At 31.3% G+C, this 25,355-nt stretch overlaps 1 protein-coding gene across 1 annotated transcript in view; it reads right to left on the bottom strand.

Moving 5' to 3' along the window:
- The window catches only part of LOC142332472 (protein O-mannosyl-transferase Tmtc3-like), a 465,936-nt gene extending 459,125 nt beyond the window's left edge, over positions 1 to 6,811 (bottom strand). The window contains exon 1 of the mRNA XM_075378918.1: positions 6,492 to 6,811. The gene's annotated coding sequence lies outside the window, so the exon portion shown is untranslated. The remainder of the gene's footprint in view (positions 1 to 6,491) is intronic.
- Positions 6,812 to 25,355: the final 18,544 nt, after the last annotated feature.

A 25,355-nucleotide genomic window follows, 5' to 3' on the forward strand; every position in this document is an offset into this window, starting at 1 on the left:
GCCTATTAAATTACATTTACAAATTTTTTTTTACAATCAGAGGTTAATAATTATTAATAAATCAATATATTTAAATTAAAAAAAGAAGTTGAAAAAAAGAAGGAAATGAAGCCAGATTCAAACCGATAAAATATTCCGATTCAAAATATTTCATTAATTAAACTTATATTTGGTTATAACTCGGAAAAAAATGAAAATAAATACCACTTATGATATATCGTTGAAAAGCTCTTAATGAGGGCTTATTACTGCAGTTAACAAAGAGTCCATAATCCACATTTTTTGGATTTTGAACTTTTTTGGTTTGCAATCAAAAGGAGAAGTGCACAACTAGATGTTTCAACAGCTCTAAATCCAAAATTTCAACATGTATAGCTAATCGTTTTTAATAGACGTCATGCCGATACTAGTCAAAATGGATTCAGGGAAGGTTAAAATGGATATTTCCGTTGAAATCTAAAAATCGAAATTTTTGCGATCACAATACATGCACAATAAAAACTTTTGTGCAGTTCTGCGCAAGAAGATAGACTTTTCTTTAATTTAATTTAATTTTAATATTTTTATAATTTGGTTTAATATTTCTAATAATAGACAACGCAAACGTCAAGATTCCAACTTGGAGCATCATAACGAACCACAAAATTTTCACAAGTACAACTTCAGATAAACTAGAAGTGCATATCTAAAGTTCAATGAAATTGATTCAGTAGTTTTGATGATTTTTAAACCACAAAATTTGAGCCTTAATAAAGCGTAATTCAAGAATGACTCAAACAATCTTTACCAAATATTCACATGCATAACTTCAGATACACTAATACAACTTCCATGAAATTGATCTCAAGTATTTTTGGAGATTTTCGAAACAAAATTTTATATATAGGCCTACAAATATATAAAGAATCCAAATTTAAGTCAATGGTATCTTCGTACCTCAAACCTCAAAACGCAAAGCAAGTTCTTTTTCACTCCCCCCAAAACTCCCACCATACGACCGAAAGTAATGATACAACACTTTTCTTGTGAAAAGTCAGTAAAATGAATTTTTGAATATAACATATATATATATATTATAAATGCTTCTTCTAAATAGTCAATGTTGTGTTAATATAACATATACGCCAATCGTTCTCAACGCCCCAATCAATAACGCTCCCTTGTGGACGCTGGTGGTAAAAGGCCCACAGAAAATTGGGAGCGTTCAGGCGGTCTAGGAACGCGATGGCTGATTAAAAAAAAGGCAAAAATTAAGTTTTCCTGTTATTTCAAACTAAAATTAATTATGAACGACACTAGTATATACTTGGAGCGTAGTTTTTTTATGGAAGTGAAACTTTGACGATCGGAGTACCCGAGAAGAAAAGATTAGAAGCTTTTGAAATGTGGTGCTATAACAGAATGTTAAAAATCAGGTGGGCGAATAAAGTGACAAATGAAGAAGTGTTAAGGCAAATTGATGAAGAAATAAGCATTTGGAAAAATATAGTTAAACGAAGAGACAGACTTATAGGCCACATATTAAGGCATCCTGGAATAATCGCTTTAATACTGGGAGGGATAGGTACATGGGAACTACTTTGCAGGTACGCAACGTTTGGAATATGTAAAACAAATTGTCACGGATGTAGGACGTAGGGGGTATACCGAAATGAAACGACTGGCAGCTAGAAAGGGAATCTTGGAGAGCTGCATCAAACCAGTCAAATGACTGAAGACAAAAAAAAACACTAGTACAAAAAATTAAAGGGACACCCATATTTTATGATAAAAAAATGATAGTATTCAAACTACTCTAACTTTGCATACAAGAGGCTTAGAGACGAATAAAAAATTAAAGCTTGAATACTCTACTTTTTGATAATATACGTCAGATTTCAAAAATCATCAAATTAAAAAAAAAATCGCTGAGAAATTGCTCTTATTTAAAATGTAAGTTTGAGCTCAGAAATACAATAATAATAGAATATTAACGTTTAAAAACAATAACTGCAGTTGGTGTTTTTAAGAGCATATCTTAAAAAACCAACTGAAATTACGACTCTTAATATAATGTAAGCTAAAAACTTTTGGCGGGGAGAATATTTTTGATTCTCAATACTGGCGGTGGGCGAAAAAGTTTGTAAATCAATGATATACGCTAAGAGTCTATTTATAAAATGGCAGCCGTATTTGAAAATTTTCACATTAAAAAAGAAAGTGATTTTTTTTTAATTTATGTTAAGGGGTACAACGAATAAATGTTATGAAAAAAAAATTATTATTTTATATACCAATGAACATATGTTATTACAAAATTAAAAAAAAAAAGAATTTTTTTAATTTTATCAAAATCATCGGAACTGTTTTTTACAAAATTAAATTTGTAATTAAAGTAAACCTTACAAAGAAAGACCTCTGATAGAGAAGAAAATATTCAAAAACAATTATTAACATACATTTAATTTGCGGTGGCGTTAATACGTAAGTACCAAAAAATATGTTTATTGTAATTTAATAGGCGTACAAGGAAGTCATGTAGTGTCATCAGATTTTTTTTAAATGTAATATAAGAATTTTTAAAATATGTTTCCTGAAATGCTAATCCAATTTTCTGCCTTAAATACGTAAATAAATCATGGAGGGGGGAGAGAACGACAAACAAATTAATTGATCATTAAGAAATCAAAATTTACCTTTTTTTTAAAATAAAAGTATATAAAATTTTATTTCATCGTACCTTCTGATATTTTTTCATTTTTTTTTTTGCTATTGAATTATTTATTGTAAAAGTTTTTTTTTACAATCAGAGGTTGATAATTATCAATAAAACAATATATTTAAATTAAAAAAAAAGTTAAAAAAAAGAAAATATGTAATGAAGTCGGATTCGAACCGATATGTCATCCCCTTGTAAGATCCAAATATTTCATTAATTAAAATTTTATTTGGCTATAACTCTGGAACCAATAAAAATAAGTACCACTTAAGATAGATATATCGTTGAATAGCTCTCTGTGACTGCTTATTACTGCAGTTAAATTCAAAATCCAAAAAAATTTGGATTTTGGACATTTTTTGTCACGTCAATTGCAATCAAAATATTTCAAATTTATTAGGAATAATTTCCTGAAATTTGAATGATGTAAATTAAGTATAATATTTTATCAACGACTAAATTCTTAATTAATATAAATATTTATTATGTAGAGCGATTTGCGTAGATTATAGAGGTTAAAAGTGTCGATGATGATAATAAATGTTGGGTACCGCATATTTATTAGTGGCCAATCACAATTACGTAATAACGTAACGTTTTTAATACATAAATGGTATTTTAAATTTAAAAACCAATATCTTGCCTTTTAATTCTGAGATAAAAATATTTATGAAAAAAGTTATTTCTAATAATATTTAAATGTTTTTTAAAGATTCGATTCCATCGTTAAAGATTTCTGTATCAAATTGTAATTGTTATTTTTAAATTCATTCACCTCAAATTATAATTTAATCCAAATAGTTAATAAAATTTATTTAAAATAAACAACAATAAAATTATCAATACCTAATTTTTTTAGGGAAAACTTTTCGAACAGAATATTATTACATTTTATTACAATTTTTTTTTTTTAATTCAAATAAAAACGGGAGGAATCTATATTTCGATTTAATCAATCCTTTTATCTTCCAAAAATTCTAAACAATCACAACCATAATGAAAATTTCAATTGATATTTTATCTATACATTTTTTTCTTGTTTAATCTCCGAGACCAACGTTAGGTATTGCTTCAGAGGATGAGATGAATGATTTGAAAAATGCCACGTCTGACCGGGATTCGAACCCGGGATATGTGGATAAAAGGCTACCACTCGCGCCACGGAGGCCGGCATCTATACTTTAATAACATAACTCATACTGGTACAAAAAAATACATTACACATATCATTTCAGTGTGCTATTCAACGTAGTAGAAAGAAAGAAACTATTCCAACATTTACTTCGCTAGATCAAGGTAAACAGCAATAAACATAGCTTTATTACGGTTTTCCTCAGAGCAGTATAATAAAATTCTGAATTTATTAATATATTAAAAAAAAAGAAATCGTAAAAGTCCTTATTAATATATAGAAATTAATAAATAAAAGATGAATTAAAAAGAAAAGTATATGAAGGTAATAAAATGAATTAACTGAGCAAATAATATTACTTTTAAAGTTTAAACAAGAATGTAGAAAATTCGAGGATATTTTTTTTAATCTTTACAAAAGATCCAAAACTGGATTATTATTACGGTTATTATATAATCATCATCATCATTCAACAGTTAAGAAACTATAAGCAGTTTAGTTATAGTTTCTCAACTATAACAACTGAGAAACTATAAGCGTAATAAAAAAAAATACAGAACGCAAACAAATCGACTGCTTCATTAAACTGATTATGATTCTTTTAAATCGAAATGCGCATCTTCTATTTTTTTCAATAAATGTTTTTTTTCGTTTTCTATTAAAGAAATTATTTCAGTAAGTTCTTCTTTATACTTAAATAGGATAATTTGAAAAAAAATATAGTTTCATAATTTCGGTTATAAATATATTACCAAATTTAACCTACGCTCGCTTCGCTCGCTAACCTTGACTAATTAACAGGAGTGTTTTGATTATTTAAATAATAAATAATTGCAACTGTTGACTGAACATCATCAGTCAACAGTTAAGAAACTTTAAGCAGTTTAGTTATAAACTATAAGTACAACAAAAAAAGCAAACACAAACAAATCGATTTCCTTCGTTAAACTGATTATGATTCTTTTAAATCGAAATGCGCATCTTCCATTTTTTTTTCAATAGTTTTTTTCGTTTTCTATTAAAGAAATTATTTCAGTAAGCTCTTCTTTATATTTAAATAATATAATTTAAAAAAAATATATAGTAACATTCATAATTTCGGTTATTATATAATCATAATCAGTCAACAATTAAGAAATTATAAGCAGTTTAGTTATAAACTATAAGTATAATAAAAAAAAGTATAATATAAACACAAACAAATCGACTTCCTTCGTTAAACTGATTATGATTCTTTTAAATCGAAATGCGCATTTTCTATTTTTTTTCAATAAATGTTTTTTTTCCGTTTTTTATTAAAGAAATTATTTCAGTAAGCTCTTCTTTATAGTTAAATCGTATAATTTTAAAAAATACAGCAACATTGGTGATTGTAAAAAAAAATAATTAATTTTTGAGAAGATATACTATAAATGAATATTAATAATAAAATACGGTAAAGGATGAATAACCCAAGACCTTTTTCATACGTCGAATTATGCTGTGTTACGAGAAAATTTATATAATTTCTTTTTTTTTGCAACAGTAGCACGTTAGAGAACATAAATATATGATTTTTAAAATTTATTTAATAGCCAACAATATTATCGTTAATTATGGACTCTAAGTATAAAATTGACAGCCCATTTTTATATCTTCAACTAGTTCCGACTCTATTTTTTTTTAAATGAACTCAAAAGAGCTTTCAGATGCTAAAATAATCATACATATAATAAATATTTAATAATAATGAAATGTTAAGCGTTTCATTATATGATTTAAAAAATTTTCTGATCATAAGAGATTCATCCTTAATGTTAAAATATTGGTATAAATACAAAAAAAAGATATGAAAAATAATATATTAATTCAACCAAGGTTTTTTTTATAATAAAAAAGAACTGTTAAAAATTAAAAGCGTGATATTTTTTAGTTTAATTTGACTGTTATATTTTTTGACTTTATTTTCCTGTCTCAAAATAATATAAAGAAATAAGTTAATTTTTTATTTATTTTTGTAATAATTAATTTATTATTTACCCTGAATTAAAATCGATAGGAAACAAAATTAGTTAGTTCATAATTATGAAAAAGCCTATTAGTTTTCAACTAAGTTAAAAAAACGTATATTTATTTACGGTATTAAAACAAATTATAGATTAGTTTAGATACGGTAGGAACTAAACAAAAGAAATAATTAAAAACAATGCGAAACATTTTCCGGCAATCAAACCGGAAAATATTTCAATACCATAAAATTTTTAATAAAAGAAAATCCATAAATATTAAGAGGTTATTATTAATTTATACTTATAAGATAATATTTTAACCTTAACAGTAATTAAAATTATTTTATTTGTAAATACAGAAATAAAACTAAACTAGATTAAAAATTATAATGAAAATTCATATCTAACAGCATTTAACTGTAATATTAAAGATTAACTAACACTTTTTTTTACTTATAAATTAATAAAAGAAAGGATATCTTGAATAAATATTTACCGGTAATAATCTCAAATATATTACTATACTAATAAGTCTATTAAAAGAATATAAATATTGTTTATTTTATTTCTTTAAGAAACAAATATGTTGCGCTATTTAATTTGGGTCAAATAAATAAATTTTGCAAAATATATACATAATATTAATCGAATTAAAATTTAAATTAAAACAAACCTGATAAAAGTAGTTTGAGAAATTAACAATAAACAGAAAACACAGAACACATAATAAACAGTTTGACATTTCGAGAATGGTTTTAGCATTTTACACGGAACATATTCAATAATAACGGCCAAGCGAATATATATCGTAGATGTAAAATAGTATTCCAAGGCGATACAACGTGAACCATCTTTATTACTAAATTATCGATTAACAAACGTGTTTAAATGTTAATGAAACACTTCGAATGCAATAAATAACGTTACTGTTTAATCATACACGATATTAAACACAAAAATACACTACAATGCGTAAACAAACTCGCGCACTGATAGCGACACTGCCATATCTAATACTGCAAAACACTGTTCCGTATACAGTTAGCAGGTCTTGCTTTAGCTGGACTGTGTCATGTGACCTAGGTTGAACTCCCACCAATTCTTGGCGCATGCGCACTGTATTAAAAACCCTGTTACCGCGGCTCTATATATGTATTCCTATCTTTCTCTGTATATGTTCGTTACGTTCGTACTTCCATAGCCTCTACCAGTACACTCAACCTAACCTAGACACCGCTGCTTTCATTTCAATAAAAACATACCCGTTTATACAGACTGCCCTCTGTACAACTTGCGTCGGTATAACCGTTGCAAATCTCTTCTGAAATCCAACCCCTTCATCGTACTAACTTTTCATCCCTTTTCTATTCCCCTCTTTTGAATATCCTCCCTTTGTCTTAAATTACCACTTAAAAATTTTAATCTAAATTTCAACCTTGATTTATACACCCCTATACTAATATAATTTGACCTCCTAGCAATATTGAAAGAGGGGAAAAAGTGAGAAGTCCCGCGAGTGTGTACGGTTGAACTGTTATCATTAAATCTACTAATCAGCTGGCTTCATTAAAAAAAAGTTATTTTCACTTAAAAACTTAAATAATTTTTTTTCTATCAGAACTTTTTTAATAAATAATAATAATAATAAAATACGACCAACACACCATTTATAGTTTTTTGGTTATTTTTGAAATGAATTCTCTTGAAAAAAAAAATTGATTAAATGGGAATAACTACTTTGTTTACTTTAATTATTAGTACATCAATATCTTTTGTAATATGAAACAAATTTCCGTAAAGGTTTTTAATAAAAAAATTTCATTAAGTTTTCAAATTTGGAAAAATAATTAAATTAATATATAAACTAATAATAGCCTTATAATTTGTTTTCTCCTGTAAAAATATTTTTCACCCCGCCGCAGGAGCCGGATCCGTAATTACGCATAAACTCAGCTCCGAGGGGTGCCTTCGTCTCAAATTACCTCGGCAGGGCGCTAGGCCCACCCAGATAGCCGGGACTCGGTCTTGTGTTACATACCATGACTCTAGCAGGGGGAACCCCGAGGGATTCCCCCGCTGGGACTACGGTCTTGCATTCCCCCCCCCCCTAATGGCGTCTGCAAGGGAGTCCCCAACCAATCATTGATGGTATGACGCCGGAGCCTCCCACCCCTCCCGGATGGGGCTGTAGCCTAATAGTTTAAACCAAAATTTCTTCACCGATTTATTTATAAAAAAATAAAAATACCTTTATTCTCTTTTATGTAGCTTTTATTATATTAAGTATATTAAAATGACATTTTTCAAAACAAAATTTTCAACGTCAAATTTATCAAACAACGAAAGTCGATTTTCTCCTGTATCATAAAAATATCGGCAAAGGTGATACGTAAACCCGATCTTTAATGAAATCCCACAAATAAAAATCTACCGGGGTCAAATCTGGGAAGACAGGTGACCATGCAATTGAACTTTCACGATCGATCCACCGACCTGAGAATCGAGTATCAAAAAAATCTCGGACTTCTAGGCGATAATGAGCTGGTGTCCCGACTTACTAATATTAATGGCTTCTTATTTTGGTTATTATAGTCTGACTGAGGAATTAGCAAAATTTCGAAGCATGTCCAGATAAATGGTTGCCTCCTGGAAGAAGAACGGGCGGTACAATCTTTGTTTGCTTAGGACAAAAAAAAAAAACATTAAAACAGTGACATAAATGTTAAAACAGGATACAAAAAACATTGACCTTAGGGCTACCACGAAATATGCTATAAAGTTTCATGGGTTTACGCTACCCCTTATTTGATAGTTATGGGTGTTAATCTTGCCGCTGATGTGAAACGTTGACTCATCACTAAAAATTAATTGTCTAAAAATGTATCGTTTCTGCAATTTTATTCATCATTTCCACACAAAACTGCAATCGAACAACTTTTTCGTCATCTGTAATGTGTTGAACCAGATTAGTTTATAGGGCTTCAAAGAAATCGTTTATGAAATACGCGCCAAACAGTCGTTTGTGGAATTTAGAGCCTAACATGACGCACGTCAAGTTGATTTTTTCGTACTACGTGCAAAACTTTCTCTAAGGTGTCACACAGCAGCTTCAGGGACGCATGGGAGTCCTGGAGATTTTATATGTTTAACAGAACGACCTGTCTCAAAGAAGGTTTGGTGCTTTGGTGCCAAAAATAAACTGTATGTCTACCAAAAGACTCCCTACCGTACTCTCAACTAAAATTACGTTGAACTGCAGTTACTGACAGCAAATCGTGAAACCAAATCACACAGCGACCACGTTCTCCACCAGTAAATATAAACATTTTTAACAACACCGGTGACCCACCGGGTTGGTCTAGTGGTGAACGCGTCTTCCCAAATCAGCTGATTTGGAAGTCGAGAGTTCCAGCGTTCAAGTCCTAGTAAAGCCAGCTATTTTTACACGGACTTGAATACTAGATCGTGGATACCGGTGTTCTTTGGTAGGTTGGGTTTCAATTATCCACAAATCTCAGGTATGGTCTAACTGAGAATGTATAAGACTACACTTCATTCACACTCATACATATCATCCTCATTCATCCTCTGAAGTATTATCTAAACGGTAGTTACCGGAGGCTAAACAGGAAAAAAAGAAAAGAACAACACCGGTGGCTGAATTCGGTATTAATGAATTACGCGAGTCCAAACTTGTGTTTTGCTATGAAGTGAGACCACAACTGAACTTATAAGTTATTTAAATACATTTTTATATGCTTTTAAAGTTGTATTCCTTTTTGATCACCCGGTAATGCTTTACTAGAAATCGCAAACATCATAATTTCATCATATATTTTTGACATTTTTTATTGTAGTAATTCCTGAGTAGTATAAATGATAAAACAAATATTTTATTTATTCTTGTCTTATCTACCAGATTGATGATCCCTCTATAAACATTCAACCGGGTGTACAAAAAAAAATCGGGGTTTTAATTTATTATAATATTTTTTGGATGAAGTGTACAGTGTTTATTTAAGGCTAAAATCACACAGTAAAAAGGGAAATTTTAATTGTACGCATGGCCGTAGATTGATTTCCTATCTTTCTTCTTGACAGCACCATTAGGGAAGATGGAAACTCCTGAATAAAACACTTTTTCTGTTTGGCAGTTTTCTAAATGTAAATCTATAATTACAGTTCAACTTGCGTTCTATAGAAAGTCTAATCGTGTTCCTACAAGTGGTAATAATCTTCATCAAGAGCATACGAAGTTTAAAATGGTTTCTTTTCTTTTTTTATCTGTTTAGCCTCCGGAACCACGTAAGGTATTACTTCAGAGGTTGAATGAGGAAGATATGTATGAGTGTAAATCAATTGTAGTCTTGTACAGTCTCAGTTTGACCATTCCTGAGATGTGTGATTAATTGAAACCCAACCACCAAGGAACACCGTTAACCACAATCTTGTATTCTTGTACAACAAATGTAATATTTGTTAAGAAGGCCAACCACGAATTAGCAATGGCGGTAATAATAGTATGCAATGTTTTAAAGAAACGCTTACATATGCATCCAAGAGACCTATAGATACCATATGCGTCTCCCTTCGCGAAGGGAATGCGTTGCTCCCTCACTAGACCGAAAAGTCTTTAGCGATCGGACTGAAGGGGGATCGCATCGGGAGAAGGACGCAAATAATTTGGAAATTTCCCAATGAACAACCCAAGTAAAATACTTCATAACCCGATCAACAAAGGACAAGGATGCAATCCCCCAACTTCACCCACCTTAAATTAAAAACAAATATATAACCGCCAATAAAAATTAAATGCCTGGAGATGATTAGAAAGACCAAGCAGCAAGGGGACTGATGTCCAGGCTTTGGGATGAACAGGGGAATAAAATATCCTCCTAGACCAGGGGTCGGCAACCTTTTGAGTCGGAAGAGTCAAAAATTACAATTTACAAAATTTCAAAGTTTTTAAAGAGCCACAAATTTTTTTCGAAAATAGGTTTATTAAATAACAATTTATAGGTACTTACACTTATAATTATTATTGTAACTCTAATTATTAAATAATAAAAGGTATAAAATAGATAAATAATAAAATAGGTAATTTATTAAATATATATTTTAATAAAAACACTTTCGCGGTAATATCCAACAGTAGTACTTTGTTTCTTTTTTGACAATACTTATTGACTTCAAAAAAGTAGTTAGGTATCTTATTTGGAAAAAAATATGTAAAATATGTATTTTAAAAATATAATACTTATTATGTTACCTATCTTTACTTCGGTTTTTTTATTATTATTTATTATACATATGTACATACATAACTTTGAGAATATAATTCGCTTCTAACTTTTTTACTTGAAACAACAAACTATACGTCACAGCCAAAGCACTGGTGAAGACGCCAAATTGTCTTGAGTCGAAAGCGAATTAATACCTACATAGAAACATCCGACGACGGCGTCATTCGAGAGCTTCTGACGGAATGACGACAGTGACGATGCGTGTCAAGGGCGAGAGGTGCGGTGAAAAGCGAGTACAAGTGGCAAAGAGATAGAATCGGTGCCTAATCCTCGTTAATCGATTCAGAACGAATTTTAAATGTTTTTTTTTTTTTTAAATAAATAATATTTGCGTATGGAACTAAAGAGCCGCAGCTTCACATCCAAAGAGCCGCATGTGGCTCGCGAGCCGCAGGTTGCCGACCCTGTCCTAGACCCTTGCGTTCCGTTCCTTACCGTTCAACACCCACAGCACGTACAGCTGCTACAGGCTAAAAAAGCTTACTAATTACCCTGAACATACTTACTTCGTGATCGAAATATTGCAGCATGAAGATGATAACTTTCTTCATCGTATCCGATTTAGTATTAAATCAACATTTCATCTTAGTGGAAATTCGGCACACATAATGTCCGAATCTGGGATTAAGAAAATCCTCAGGAGAAAAGGAAAATTAAATGCAAAAGGGATTTTTTCCAAAATTAAATGTTTTTTGTGCAATAACCCGTCGACAAGTTTACTTTTCAGGAAGCAGACGTAACAGGAATTGTTTATTCGGGTATTTTGTATACTTGGCTCTTTCCTCAACTGTTAGATGGACCAGAGAAATTTGTCTGCAATAAAATGGTACACCTCATCACCAGTATAACTCTGAATGGGATAGGTTGATTGAAGTTCTCCTCAACTGCCACCCTAGCCTCCGGTACCAACTGATCTACCCGATTTGAGTCACAGGATTGAACCAGTTATGGCTTCTATTACTTCAGACCTAGCGGTTAAAATATGGGATGAGCTCTTCAGAATCGGTTGAAAGTATGCCGTTGTGATAAAAGGTCACAGTGAACCTCATTCAACGTTGTCATTGTTACGATAAACACTTGTTTTGTTGGTATGAGGATAGTATTTTTGGTGTTTAAATACTCAAGCAAGTAATGATCTGAGTGCATATTCAAATTGAAGTTTCTGTGTGAAACCTTCTGAGTTAGAGAAAGATACGGGGATCGCTCTTCCGCAAATTGGTTAATTTGATAGTTGAGGATTGTAAGTGGTCGTGGTCGTTGAGTAAGTGGTCGTGGTTGGAAAAGGCCACACGAAGGCGATAATGTTGCGTAAATGCACTGATGGAAATGTGTACCGAGGCTTTTACATCGGTGGTAACTGATGACAATGTGTTATCAACTTTAGCTGGTCTTAAAGACGACCTACGGTGCACTTGTATGGAAAACTATAACAGTTGCTATTTCAATTTATTTGTGATTTATTACTGAAAGTCAAAATTAAGAGATATTAAAACCCCGATATTCTATTTTTGTACATCCAGTACAGGACATAAAAATTGATTCCGGCATCTTGTTTAAATTCCGAAGAAGCAACCAAATTAATGACCGTAATGAGGACAATATTGTAATTTTATCCTTTCTTTTTTTTAACGAGAGAAAGAAGAGAGAAAGAGAGAGAGAGTGAGGGGGAAATATAAAATGAAAAACATTTTCCGAGTCTAAGAAAATCACTATATAAATTCCACGTCTATTCTCAGGAAACTTCCAAAATAAATCTATTGTAAGCATACCTTTAAAGGAAAGAATAGCTTTTTTCCTTACAGTGAACTTTATATAAACATATTTTTAATTAAGAAATATGATACGAAAATGAGCAAAAAAAAAAATTAAACTGACAAAAAAAGTTTGTAACAAAGAATTTAAAATAAAACAAAAATATACCTTATTTTCTTGGTAAGACCAAACGTAATAAGAGTTTGTTGTTTTAGTTTTTATAATTTAAATCAAATTGAAAAAGTTAAATTTTAACTAACTTACTCATAAGAGTAGGTCTGGGCTTGAAAAAATAATTCTTTAATTTTAATGTATTATAATATTCTCTATTTTATTTATTTAATTAAATAAAAAGATATACAAAATTAATTTCATTAATAATAATGAATTTTATTTAAAAAATAAAAAAAAAACATTTTTTTAAAAGCTCGATATATGTAACGTGAGTCAAATATAATGCGATCCGTTGCGAGCTGCCTTTCGTTCAATTTCTCTACCTTTTAACGATAATAAAGAAAGTTAATATTTTTTTATTTTCAGGGAGAGGGTGGTGAATATGAGTCATAATGTTTTAGTAACAACATCCATTACGTAGGACTTTTAAAGTAGACATTAAGATGATACAAATGAGGTAACAAGAACTTTGCAGATGTCACCATAAAAAATACCGTAAAGATAAATTCTGGTTTTCCTGATTCTAAAAGTTCAAAATCCAACGGATATTTTTCAGTCATTTGGAGACATGATGGTGTGAGAAGTCTTGGCTTTTTATTTATTTATTTTTTGTTTGGTACGTTATCAACAAGTGCCAAGAAGAGAAGATATATTGCTCGACTCTATTTCTAACCGTCTAATAGCCCTTTTATAATGTCTGGCTTCCCGGCCAACTGAATAATTTCAAAAGGAGTATTTCTCAGCCGTATTATTTGACCATTCAAAGCTACCTGAAGGCCGTTTCTCCCAAATGAAGTACAACCAGGACCTTGCGGTATTCTTTGATTCAGAGTCAGGTGAACATCAACGGTCGGTTCTACAATCTATTTATTTTGAATTTTTACAGTAGAACCTCCAACTCCTGTGGACGTCACGGTTGCATCGTTTGCGAACAACACGGCATTCCTGTCTTTTTTTTCCTGTTTAGCATCCAGTAATTACCGTTCAGATATTACTTCAGAGGATGATATGTATGAGTGCAAATGATGTGGAGTCATACAATCTCAATTCGACCATTCCTGAGATGTGTGGTTAATTGAAACCCAACCACCAAGGAACACCGGTAACCACGATCTTGTATTCAAATCCGTGTAAAAATAACTAACTTTACTAGGACTTGAACGCTGGAACTCTCGACTTCCAAACCAACTGATTTGGGAAGACGCGTTCACCACTAGACCAACCCGGTGGGTTAAGATATAATACTACTTTCATATTTTCAGAGTTGAATTCTAGATTATTATGGGAAACCATTGACAACTTCATATGATTTAGCTTCAATTATTATAAAAACATGCTGCCTCTACTATCGCAATAGTGCTAAATCTTTGTACCGCATAATCTTCACTTGGTATAGTCTTGTCAAATGTGCGAGATTAATATGAGAAAATGGAGTAGGGAAAAGATATTACGTGTGTACAATCTGGAAACTACGTTTTTATCAAACCCAGTTTTTTCCACCCAGTAGCATCCAACTCTAAAACAATATAACAAGAAATGGTAGGGAAGAAATGTTATTTATCCAGTGATACTTGGCATATACTAGGAGTTCCCAATCATGCCAAAACTAACTGACAGGCAGCTAACTACTTTTAGCCACGGTTTCCCACGTACAAATTCTACAACTCGCACTCCAGAGAGTGTGTACAACCACCAAAAAACTAAGGGTTCCTCAGAATTTCTGCTAAACTATCCAAAGTCCTAGTACCGAAATAGCTTTCAAAGGATGCATTGAAAGGGAATGGACCTGGGAGAATACAACTTTTGCATCTTTCCTTTCTTTTTCCTGTTTAGATCCGGTAATTACCATTCAGATATTACTTCAGAGGATGAATGAGGATGATATCCGTGTAAAAATAACTAACTTTACTAGGACTTGAACGCTGGAACTCTCGACTTCCAAACCAGCTGATTTGGGAAGACGCGTTCATCGCTAGACCAACTCGATGGGTCCGGCATTCCTGTCTATGAACGCTGATCATATCGCAGCTTCTACTAAACTGCAGACTGTACTGGATCTAATTACTGAATGGCTTTCTAAGAGGAGGATGAAGTTAGATCTGGCAAAGTCTGCATACTTACTTTTTGAGATGAGGAGGGGTGACTGCCCTCAAGTTCAACTTTTTTCTTTTTTTTCCTGTTTAGCCTCCTGGAATCACCATCCTCAAATTTCGTACTTAAATTTTGTCAGGAATAACTACTAGTTTTTCTGTACTTATTATACTTTTATTTAATGATTATAGTATCTTCATGAATCCACACTTTTATTTTTCAAGCTTTTTTATTGAATCGTATCGTAATTTCACGTAATATGGGTGTCTAACTCCCGGAAATAAGGGCAGAAGGGGTCTTCAGTTCTTCAATATCCATATAGGTATTAACGAAAGACCCTATGGCCGGTCAGGAATTGTATCAACGAGAATCCTATTTCGCCAAACGGTGAACGTGATCAAACGATGTATCCACCTCCCTTTCGTGAACGCATCCCAACTGGCTTGCCAATCCCTGTAGACAGTTGCGTTGGCATCGTCCTTAGATACACCCTGATAAACTTACGCACGAGCCGCCACCAACTGCTGAAGTGGCAACATTCCAGTCACCACCAGCACCGCCTCAGTCGGTCTCGACTGAGGCGGTTTTAATTTAGAATTCGACTGTGATCTTCCTAATAAAGATTCATTTAAACGATGTTATCGGCAGTTTAAGAATACAGGAAATGTAGTATACAAAAAAGATGCTGGTAGACCTCTCAGCTTCGAGGATTTTGTGGATCGAGTAAGAGAAACTTTTCAGCCAGGTTAAATTGATCCTTCGTGCGAGTTTAGTATTGGAAATACTGTAATCCACATCGTGAGGGTTCTACAGAAACGCCTAAAACTTCATGCATACAAAATTCAGTCGATATATGCAACTGAAGATGACGATAAACCACGCTGTTATAATTTTGTCGTGAAGATTTTTGATATCTTAAACGAAATCTTTAGAAAAAGTAATCTTCTCTAACAAAGCTACCTTTCTTGTTTCTGGTCATTTTAACCGTCATAATTGTCGGATTTGGGGTAACGAGAACCCTCATACCGTTTGACAAACATAACGTGATAACCTGAAAATTAACATTTGGTGCGCGTTGACTGATTATGAAATGATCGGACCGTTCTTCTTCACCGAGCACATCAATCCAACAAGTTGGCGCATCACCACCATGAACAGTTACCTCAACGTTGGATTGGCCGTGATGTACCAGTTACCTGGTATTCTCGATCTTCTAATATTACGCCACTTAACTTTTTGGGAGTTTATTAAAGACAGGGTGTACCCAATGAAGGTTGTTAATATAAATGAATTAAAAAGAAGACGAATTGAAGGCGTAATTAGTGCAATAACTCCATATATTCTTGGTAATGTATAACGTGAAACTGAATATTGTCTTGACATTTTAAGTACTAAAAAAAGTGCTCATGTGGAATTTGTTTGAAGTTAATAAGTACTGTAAAAAAAACCGTTTGCAATGTGCTATTCAACAATAAAACATCCATGTAAGAGCATTGTTTTGTTATTTTTGTATTAACTTTTTAAATGCGCTGAATAATTTAATTTATAATCATTCTGTACGTAAATTATTATTTTCCTATCATAATAAAATATTTATTTATTTTACGTGTATTAATATCTTTAGAAAGATAGAAATAATTGTAATAAAGAAATAAAAATAATTAATGTACTATTTCTTTTCGGAAAATAATTAATTTTATACTTTGCTTTTACTCATTAGGGAATAATGCGTTAGTTCATAGTATTTCAACCGTAAACTGGTAGCACAAGACATAAAAGGGATTTCAAGAGTAGGACACTTTAAGAAAGTTACAAAATTTTTTGAACATTTAATACACATCAGTTACCAAAGTTTCATCCAGACCACCTGAACACAAAAGGACTGGAATTTTCTTTTAATGTAGATAAAAATAACTGGAATTATTCCTGTTTCCCGGTGGTCAGTCCAGCTCTACCGTAACTTATCCTAATTTAATAAAATCCTACACAATTTCTACTATTCTCAGAACGAATATTTAAATTGTATTAAACATTTAAATCTTAATCAGAACTGAAAATGGTTGAAAGCCTTTGTTAAAATAGAATTTGGCTTTCCTTAACAAAGATTTTTGGTTATAGTATGTCTCATTCCCTTCTATATTTTCTCTTTATCACTCACACATCCCTTTACTATTCTTCCATTCATTCTCTCTCACTCTTCCTCATCCTTCTCTCTCTTCACAACTGCATAATTCAAAAGTATAATCACACGAACCGGTCACGTTACGGGCAGTATTCACACACAGGATCAAACAAGTATTACTTACGTAGTAATAGTAGCAATAGAACTGGGACAATACGGCATCGTTTTTTGATTTTTCATTCGTATCACGTCCTACATTTCAAAATAACTTTTACTCGATTCTCCCCAAATCAATTGATTTTTGTCACAGCTTTCTGCGTTTTAAAAATATTCTGGTCGTAAATATGATCACAGTTTTATCTTTGTTTATCGATAAAAAAAAAAGAAAGTAATATGCAAATATTTTATTTATTTTTATTATCAAAATAAAAAAAAAAAATATTTTTATAATGTTTATTTATGAAAAAATAAATTGTAATTTTCCCCTTGAAAAATCAACAAAGATAATTGAAAAGAAACAAATAAAAAAAATTCATTGTTATACTTTTTACATCAATAAAATAAAAAAATCTGATGTGGGCACCACATAATTTCCTTGTATGCATATAATTACATATACACATTTTTTTTTTTTTTAATGAAAAGTACATAAAATTTTATTTCATTAATAACTTCTGATATTTTTTTATATTTCTTTTTATTTTTATTATTATTGAATTATTTTCATCATAAAATTTTTTACATTCAGAGGTTAATAATTATTAATAAATCAATATATTTAAATTAAAAAAAGAATTTAAAAAAAGGAAATGAAATATGATTCGAATCGATGTGCCTTTGTAAGATACAAATATTTGATTAATTAAAATTTCATTTGGATATAACTCTGAAACCAATAGAAATAAATATCACTTATGAAATATCGATGAAAAGCTCTCAATGAGAACTTATTACATCAGTAAGAAGTCTAAAATCCAAATTTTTTGGGCTTTTTTGGGCACTTTTGGTTCAGTCGATTGCAATCAAAATGGGGGGTACACAACTAGATGTCACAACAGTCCTAAATCCAAAATTTCATCAACCAACGGCTAATCGTTTATGAGTTATGCGAGATACACACATATGTACGTACAGACGTCAAGCCGAAACTAGTCAAAATCGATTCAGGGATAGTCAAAATGGATATTTCTGTTGAAATCTGAAAACCGAAATTTTTCGCGAACACAATAATTCATTTGTAAATCCTTTTTACGACGAATAATAATTCAATAATAAAAAAAAATATATATATATAAAGAATATTAGAAGTTTTTAAAGAAATAATACTTTTAATGTACTTTTAATTTTTAAAAAATGTGTAAATCTTATTTAATAGGCGTACAAGGAAGTCACGTATTGTTCACATCAGATTTTTTTATCTGTTTTAGCCTCTGGGACCACCATCAAAAATTACAAAATTGTAATCTCATTCAACAAAATGAGATGACAATTTTTTAGCTTGTTGAAAACGCCATGCCTGATCGAGATTCGAACAATGGACCTCCGTATGTAATGCCGATACGATATCATTTGCGCCACGGTGGCCGGCGACGTAATTAATCTAATAAAATTTAATAACAGGTATCGTACTAATTTATTATTTTATGTTCCCAGAACAAGAACCGTTGCATTTTAATAATTCCTTTCTTATACATACGTTTGTCATGTTTAACGACGTAATTAAAAACTTGACTCATTTGCAAATAGTTAATAAAATATATATAAATTATTATTACAGTTAACAGATATTAAAGATAAACAACATACTTTATTATTCAAAATTTAAAAAAAATTTGCTTCCAAAAATCTATAAAATTTTTCTTTTCCTTGATGAAATCGCCACGTAACCTTGAAGCTTGTGTACGTGGAATATGGAAATGGAATTTTGTGGCGTAAGAAAAATGTCATGTCTGACCGAAATTCGAATCCGGGGCCTTCGGATTAAAGACCCGAGACGCTACCATTCCGCTACGGAGATTGGCGGTATCTAGATCAAGATATTTATCAATAATTATTTTACTTGATTATCGTTCATATATACTTCTGTCAATATAATGAAAGTATTGTATTATATTAAAGTCTGTCTATTATATTAATGAAAGTAATACAATAATTTTTTTTTTTACGAAGTCAAGGCATAATGATATAAAACAATTTCCTGTTAGAATATTGCTTTCCACAGCTGATATATGGTGAACAATAAATGAACCCTCCGCCCATCCCACCAAAAAAAAAAAAAATACGTTATAGTTTGAAATGAGATATAGAAAGAAATTAGTTTCAAACAAACAGTAATTTATATTTGTGATTTTTCGTTGTTTTACGGTTATGTCCGGTTGATAAATTTTACATTGGTTCAATTTATTCAAATTCCTAAACTTTAAATGTCATGTTAAAAATTTGCATATTGCAGTTATTATATTGTATATCTATCTTCACTGTATACGATGATTCAAAAATTGATCATGACTTCCTTGTACGCCTATTAAATTACATACACACATTTTTTTTTTTTAAATGTAAAATTTTATTTCATTAATAACTTCTGATATTTTTTCATTTTTTTTTATTATTATTATTACTGAATTATTATTTATCTTAATTTTTTTTTTGTAATCAGAAGTTAATAATTATTAATAAATCAATATATTTAAATAAAAAAAAATTTAAAAAAAAAGAGGGAATGAAGTCTGATTCGAACCGATGTGCCTTACTCTTGTAAGATCCAAATATTTCATTAATTAAAATTTTATTTGTTTATAACTCTGGAACCAATGAAAATAATTACCATTTATAATATACAGTTGAAAAGCTCTCAATGAAGGCTTATTACAGCTGAGAAAAAGTTCACAAAACAAATTGTTTTGGATTTTAGCTTTTTTGGACACTTTGGGTCCAGTTGATTGCAATTAAAAGGGGAGGTGCACAACTAGATGTTACAACAGTCCTAAATCCAAATTGTCAACATACTACGGCTAATCGTTTTTGAGTTATGCGAGATACGTACGTACATACATACATACGTATGTACGTACAGACGTCACGCCGAAACTAACCATAATGGTTTCAGGAATGATTAAAATATACATTTTGGTTGAAATCTGAAAACCGAAATTTTTGCGATCGCAATACCTCCTTTACGTCGTACAAGGAAGTAAAAATTAGTAATTTTCTTAATGAGATATGTTTTTTTTTTCTTTCAGTACGTAAGTATTACTGGACTGTACTTTATTGACATCTATAAATTGTAGTGACACCCGGGTTTGAGGTTACAGGAAAGGACACTGAGAAATTTTATTAACAAAACAGAACGGAACCTAAATGTTGTATAACCCTCTTTGTGACAAAGAGCTTAAAAATTTTTCCTTTCAACGACGTTAAATGGTACTTATGTGAATTAATTGACAGGTATTATTTATATTGTTTCCGATCGTTTTATAGATCATAGATTTCAAATTTATAGGCGAAGTTAGTTAGGAGAGATGCAAAAGTTCGGATTTGAATACTAGATCGTGGATATCGATGTTCTTTGCTGGTTGGATTTCAATTAACCATACATCTCAGGAATGGTCGATTCGAGACTGTACTACACATCATTTACACTCATACATATCATCCTCTGAAGTAATATCTGAATGGTAATTACCGGAGGTTAAAATGGGAAAAAGAAAGGAAAGATGCAAAAGTTGTATTCTCCCAGGTCTATTCCCTTTCAATGCATCCTTTAAAAGCTATTTCGGTACTAGGACTTTGGATAGTTTAGCAGAAATTTGCCTGGTAAGGAACCCTTAGTTTTTTGGTGGTTGTACACACTCTCCGGAGTGGGAGATGTAGAATTTGTACGTGGGAATCCGTGGCTAAAAGTATTTAGCTGCCTGTCAGTTAGTTTTGGCATGATTGGGAACTCCTAGTACATGCCAAGTATCACTGGATAAATAACATTTTCTCCTTACCATTTCTTGTTATATTTTTTAGAGTTGGATGCTAGCTGGGTAGAAAGAACTGGGTTTGATATAAACGTAGTTTCCAGATTGTACACACGTAATATCTTTTCCCTACTACATTTTCTCGTATTAATCTCGCACATGTGGCAAGACTATAGCAAGTGAAGATTATGCGGTACAAGATTTAGCACTATTGCGCCCTGATCGATGGTAGAGGCAGCTTGTTTATATGATAACTGACCCTAAATCATATGAAGTTGTCAATGGTTTCTCATAATAATCTAGAATTCAACTCTGAAAATATGAAAGTAGTATTATATCTTAACCCACCGGGTTGGTCTAGTGGTGAACGCGTCTTCCCAAATCAGCTGATTTGGAAGTCGAGAGTTCAAGCGTTCAAGTCCTATTAAAGTCAGTTACTTTTACACGGATTTGGCTACTAGATCGCGGATACCAGTGTTCTTTGGTGATTGGGTTTCAATTAACCACACATCTCAGGAATGGTCGAACTGATACTGTACAAGAGTACACTTCATTTACACACATACAAATCATCCTCATTCATCCTCTGAAGTATTATCTGAAAAGTAATTACCGTAGACTAAACAGGAAAAGAAGGAAGTATTATATTTTGGTCAATTATTTTGAAAATTAAATTAACTACGAAGTCGTACTTATTGATCATTTATTTTAATTAATGCTATTTTAAAACAATCGTGTGTTTCGTATTAATTAATTTAAAAAATAAAACATTTTAACTACTTTATGCATTATTGTATTCCGTAAAAATACTTTCTTTCTAGTAATTCGTATATATTTAAGAATAACTGAATCATTTTGTGTGCAACAGCTGAGGTAGAAAAAATATCTTATCGCAGAGATATTTCTCACATTTTTGCTTTTTACTTCCCATGCTCCAAAAACCGTTTTCTAATTATATTATTCTTTGTTTTAATTTTACTGATGGGAAAACCTACTTAACATTTTATGTTTTAATTATTTTCCCTCTTTGATTTTTAAATGGGGAAAAAAGAAAAATAGCAAAAATAAATATAAAGGTCCATTAACTGCCTGGACATTATTGTTAGAGATAATTCGATATTATTAAATTTTTAGAGAAAGCGGTAAAAGGGGATAGTGATAAAAACAGTATGTGTGAGAGAGAGTGATAAAACAAATTTCAATTTCTATGAACTAATTTGTCCTAAACTTGCCTTTATATGTGCATGCTGGTATAATTGTGTAAGAAAGCACATATACGACTTCAAAAGGTACACTACTAAAATGATTGTCTACTAAAAGGATAAAAGACCAGGTCATACAAGTTAAAGGACATGATGTAGAAATGAAAGAAAAGATAGAAAAAGAAAATATATAAAGAAGATTAGGGTTAAGGATCAAAAGGATATATAAATGAACGGAAAATCGGACAAAGGATAATAAACCAAAGTAAAAGACCATAAAAAAGGAAATTCTTCTTTTTTTATCTATTTACTCTCCACTTCTTTGTATTGTTAACAACTCAGTTACTGAAAGAATGATAGATACAGTGTACTTGAGTAAAACTGTCAACTAAGTTTGGTAATCTTGACAGACTCTTTACTGTCGTCGGTATTAAAGAACGGTTATAAATTATCTCAACAAAACTGAATAAATTATTTTTTTTTGTAATATAAAAGAATTATATTTATTTGTAGAAATACGAACCCTCATCAGATTATTTGAGGTGATTTTTTTTTTTATTATTCCTTGTATTATTGCTAAGTTAAAAAATATATCCCAACTTCGAGTTCTAAATTGATTTATCAAATAAAAACAGAGGAATTTGGATCCCTTTACCAAAATTTGCAAGTTTAAATTCTAACGAAAAGTTTCAAAAAATATTTAAAAAATCTTGCGCAGTTCTGGGCAAGAGCTTTTCTTATTTTGAACTTCTAACTTTACGCTTCTGATGCCCTCATTATTTCGCAGTCCACAGATTTTCAGAGTATAACGCACTACATACGTTCTATTAATCAGTCTACTCTAACTCAAATGGCTGGTCTGTTAGTTAATTCTCATGCAAATCATCTGATTTCGAAGTCGATAGTTCTAAAGTTGAAATCCTAGTAAAGGTAGTTTACTTTTATACGGATTTGAATACTAGACCGTGATGGATACCGGTGTTATTTGGTGGTTGGGTTTCAATTAACTACACTTCTCAGGAATGGTCGACCTAAGACTACACTTCATTCACATTCATACATATCATCCTCTAAAGTAATACCTTACGGTGGCTCCGAAGGCTAAACAGAAAAAGAAAGAAACAGTGTACCCTACCCACAAGCATCTGTTTCAACTCACTCACCTCTACAACTCATTGCATAAGCGCATATGAAAAAGACAACCCAACACGGTCAATATAACCTTAATTTTTTTTCGATCTTAAATTGAACGGAACTGAAGAACAACTCAAACAATCTTCATCAAATTTTTGCATGCATAACTTAGGATACGTCACAACAACATTTTTAAATTTCAATGGAATTGATTTAATAGTTTTGGAAATTTTCGAGCCACAGTTTTTTATATATATCACCAAATAGAAAAGAAATAGACCTACTCTATAGCAGGCCTAAAAATATTAAGGAAATCCCATTTTACGTGATTGGTATTTTCGTACTCCTCACATCTCAAAACGAAAAAAAATTAATTTTTACCTTTCACTACCACCGTGTAACCGAAAGTAATACCGTACTTTTCTTCAAAAAATCGGTAAAAATCAGCCTTTAATTCAGGTTAAAAATAATCTAAATTAAAGTGACCTACCTGGCCAAAACCTAGTTGATATTACCCTTTTACCGAAGAAATCTCTCTTAAAATCCATTTTTCCTCTTACCGTGTGACATGCGGCTCCACTTTGTTGAAATCACGAATCTCTCATTTAAATCTAGATTTGCAATAAATTGCGTTACAATTTCTTGGTAGAGGTCTGCATTGGTTTTCAAAGCATATGGGGAGAATTATTCTTCGCCCGGAAATTGTACACCACACTCCAATTTTCTGTGGGTGAAGAGATCCTGAATGGACGATTTAAGGATTGTTGGAGCTCAGGTAGCGACCATTTCGAATATTAACGTAACCACACAAATGAAATCAAGCCTCATCCGTAAAAAATATGTTATACTCTCCTGAATAAACTTATTGCACCATTGATAGTAGTGAAGCCTAGCAGCATAATTAACCGGGTGTAATTCATGAGATATATGAATTCAGTATGGCTTTAAGTTAAATAGCCGAGTAGCTTTAAAGACACTATACAGAGATATTCCATTTTTTACGCAAATTTTCGTAATGATTTGTTAGATGAGTTTAAAAAGTTTACCCTAACATCTTCCAATGATTCATCATTACGTACTGAACGTTTCCGACTATGTCTTTGATTGCATACAGAATCAACTCCTCTATATTTATTTATCAAACGATGATTTGAAGACTTATTTGGTACATTCTTACCCGAGAACTTTTAAAATGACAATTGAAGAGGTGTTGCGGCAAATTGATTAAAAAAGAAGCATTTGCGAAAATATATTTAAAAGAAGAGACAGACTTATAGGCCACATATTAAGGCATCCTGGAATAGTCGTTTTAATATTGGAGGGACAGATAGAAGGGAAAAATTGTGCAGGCAGGCAACGTTTGGAATATGTAAAACAAATTGTTAGGGATGTAAGATGTAGGGGGTATACCGAAATGAAATGACTGGCTCTAGATAGGGAATCTTGGAAAGTTACATCACACCAATGAAATGACTGAAGACAAAAAAAAAATTGGTACATTCTTACCCAAGAACTTTAATTAAAAAGCTTCTTGGGACAAAACAAAAAAATTATTGTTAAATAATTCTCAACAATAAAAATCCTTTCTTTCATGTTCAAAACCATTTCTTAAAAAAAACATAAATAAGCAATAATAACTAACTGTTCACAGAAAATAAATAGAAAATTACATCAGTTGATTATAAAATAACAATAAGTAGTGTTGCTAACCTCTTCATTCGAAATTATTGTATTACTTTTCTAAAAAGTATTTCCCTTGGGTACGTTTTAAAACAAACACTCAGTATACACAGG

The sequence above is a fragment of the Lycorma delicatula genome, chromosome 11 (genome assembly GCF_047948215.1).
Source record: "Lycorma delicatula isolate Av1 chromosome 11, ASM4794821v1, whole genome shotgun sequence".
Taxonomy (NCBI): domain Eukaryota; kingdom Metazoa; phylum Arthropoda; class Insecta; order Hemiptera; family Fulgoridae; genus Lycorma; species Lycorma delicatula.